This window comes from Gekko japonicus, unplaced genomic scaffold (assembly GCF_001447785.1).
Source record: "Gekko japonicus isolate JY-2015 unplaced genomic scaffold, Gekko_japonicus_V1.1 scaffold303, whole genome shotgun sequence".
Taxonomy (NCBI): domain Eukaryota; kingdom Metazoa; phylum Chordata; class Lepidosauria; order Squamata; family Gekkonidae; genus Gekko; species Gekko japonicus.
In genome coordinates this window covers 728,738-731,554 of record NW_015169180.1, presented here as the reverse complement: position 1 = coordinate 731,554, position 2,817 = coordinate 728,738, and the positions used below count along the sequence as shown (strand labels likewise).

The 2,817-nt window shown below is 41.4% G+C and overlaps 1 protein-coding gene across 1 annotated transcript in view; it reads right to left on the bottom strand.

Annotated features, from left to right (window-relative positions):
• The window catches only part of COL11A1 (collagen, type XI, alpha 1), a 362,318-nt gene that overhangs the window by 149,545 nt on the left and 209,956 nt on the right, over positions 1–2,817 (bottom strand). The window lies entirely within an intron of this gene.

Genomic DNA, 2,817 nt, shown 5'->3' with positions numbered 1-2,817 from the left:
GACATGGCATAGGAGGAGGTGCCTTTCTACCTTAGCTGCCACTGCATAGCCCCAAATCAACATAAGTCAGGGGTGGAGGGAACCTTACCTGTTAACATGAGGCTGTCCTCTCATACTACCCACTTGGGGCAGCAAAATGAATTGAGACTAACCTTTGCGAATAGGGATTTTGGGGGTTAGATTTCCCTGTAGATTGAATTTAACCTGACAACTAGTATGTGTATATAGTTTTTTTTATTTAAAAAAGCAGTCTGGGATCTATATTCATTCTAACCATCTTGTCCCATAAGAGGTCTCTTGGGATTGAATCAAACGCCGCCTTAAGGTCTAAAAAGGCAGCAAAAAGCTTATTGCCTGGTTTCCCACTGTATTTAGTAACAAGGTGTGATAGTACTGCACAGTGGTCCAGAGTGGATTTTTCCCGACAAAACCCTATTTGTTCTGGTCCTAGAATGTTATGGTCAGTCATCCATCCATCTAGTTTAATTAGAAGGTGTTTGGCATAAAGTTTGCCAACTACCGATAAAAGGCTGATCGGTCTACAATTTTTGGGAGAGGAAGGATCACCCTTTTAAAAAATAAGGACAATGATTGCGTTTGTCCATGACTTTGGCATTATTCTTAAGGAAAATAAAGCAGCCAAAGGAGGCGCCCACCATTCTGGGTGAGACTTCAGTAGTTCTGGGGAGACTGCATCAGGGCCAGGGGCTTTTTTTGTTTTGAAATAAGTGATCAGGGTAATAATATCCTCTTGGGGGTCTCAGGGGAATCACATTCTGTGGACTTGGGAAAACATGGGCCATTTTCATTAAAAAGGTTTAAGAAATATGAAAACCAGGTATAGGAGGGAATTGATGGTGATGAAATTAATTTCCCCCAAGAAGCGCCAGAAATTAGGGCCCAAAATTTTCCACAATCATTTGACCTGGATGCTCTGATCAATAGTTCCCACTGGTCCCTGGCAAACTGGAGCTTCTTGGCTTTGACTAAGTCTGACAGCTGTTGTTTAACAGTGAAGTATACCTTCGGTAAGGAAGACTTTTTTGGCTCCGATAATGGTGATAAATGGAATGGAGAGTGGACTTCAAACACAAACATTCTCTGTTGTACCATGCGCTATACTTGGGTTTGTGTCTGGAGGGCAAAATGGGAGCAGGGTTAAGTAGGGAAATAAAGGTGGAGACTAAATTATCATATGAAGATACAGTTTCAGTGGGGTTTGAAGAAGTCATAAGAGAGGGGAGCAGGTCAATAATCTCTTGCTCGGTGACTAATAGCTGGACTCTCTTGGTATGGTTACATGACCAAATAGATCTAGGGAGGGACTCAGATGATAAATCATTAACTGTAGGGGCTAGATCAGGTTGAAGGTGTATCTGGGGGGTAATTGAGAGGACTAGAGGGAAATGGTCACTCTCAGTGCGGGCATCAATATAAAAATGCTGTAAATTATTTTTAAAGGATAAAGGGATTAAAACATAATCTAAAACGCTACAACCTCTAGTTGATACAAAAGTAAATTCCCCAGGGATATCCCTATTATGGGAACCATTTAGGACAAGTTTATCATATTGGATGCAAATTTTAGTATGAAATATGCCCACCTGGTTAATATGAGGGTCTTTGGAGGACCTAAAAAAACTAAAGAAATTTGGGAGGGAGTCGTTTGGGTCTAGGTTCAGAGCGGCCAGAAGGTCCTGGTCATCTTTACCAATTCTGGCATTAAAACCACTGAGAAGGATAATATCTACTATGGGAAAGCGAAGTTCTAGTTGTTCAAGATATGAAATCAAGCGGTCCCAAAGGAAGCATAAGGACAATTTGTCTGGGGAAGGAGGTAAATAGACGTTGACTGCAATAAAAGAAAAATCCTGAAGACTAAATAGGAAAGCATGGGCAATGGGGTTACAAGCAGGTAATTCCAACAATTTGAGTTTGGACGATCTGTTGTATTACTTGTTGCCAGCTGGTTCATATATTCCTGTTAATCATCTGATGGCTGAAGCAACAGGGGATATCTTGGACGTATGAATGGGTCAGAGGTACAGTACCTCCTCCATTTTCACTCACATTACCTCAGATACACTGCTTTTAAGTTGCCAGGCATCAGTCTTGTTGATGATTTCATCCATGTAAAAATGGACATATGGAGTTGGCTGCAGCGACCTTCCCAACAATTCTATGCATTCAAGGGTCCTCTCTGCCTAGAGGTTACATGCATACATCCAAATGCTATGTCTGCAAGGTCCATGCCTTCCCTTTGGCAAACAGGATGTTACTTGCACAGACTGTATACAGAGAAAGCCCTAAATGTGTGACGGGCCTGAGGTTTATTTATTTACCTGGAATGTTTATATACCTCACCTTTCTCCCCCCAGTCAGGACCCAAGGCAGGTGAAAACAATAGATACAATACAAAAACAACCATTTATTAAATTAATTAAAGCACATAATTAAAGACAGGTCCTTAAAGCCAGAGCCCATTCAAGCTGTACTATGCACTCTTCAAAATAGTTCCATCTTACATCTCCAGCGGAAGGTTAGGAGCCTGCCTCACCCCTTCCAGGGGGCTGCTTCATAGCAGTGGGGCAGCAACAGAAAACACACAGAGCAAAGGGACCCTGTTGTGAGGAGTGCACAGGTTCACATCAAGACAGATGGTCCTTTAAGAAGCTGTGTTCCCACCTTTGTCCATTAATTCATTTTTACATAGATAAACATGTTAACAGGGCTAAAGGGTAAACACAGAAAAAGAAATGAATCGATACATGCACATGTATAAACTGGGATTTTTTTTGTTTTCATTTACATTCCTAT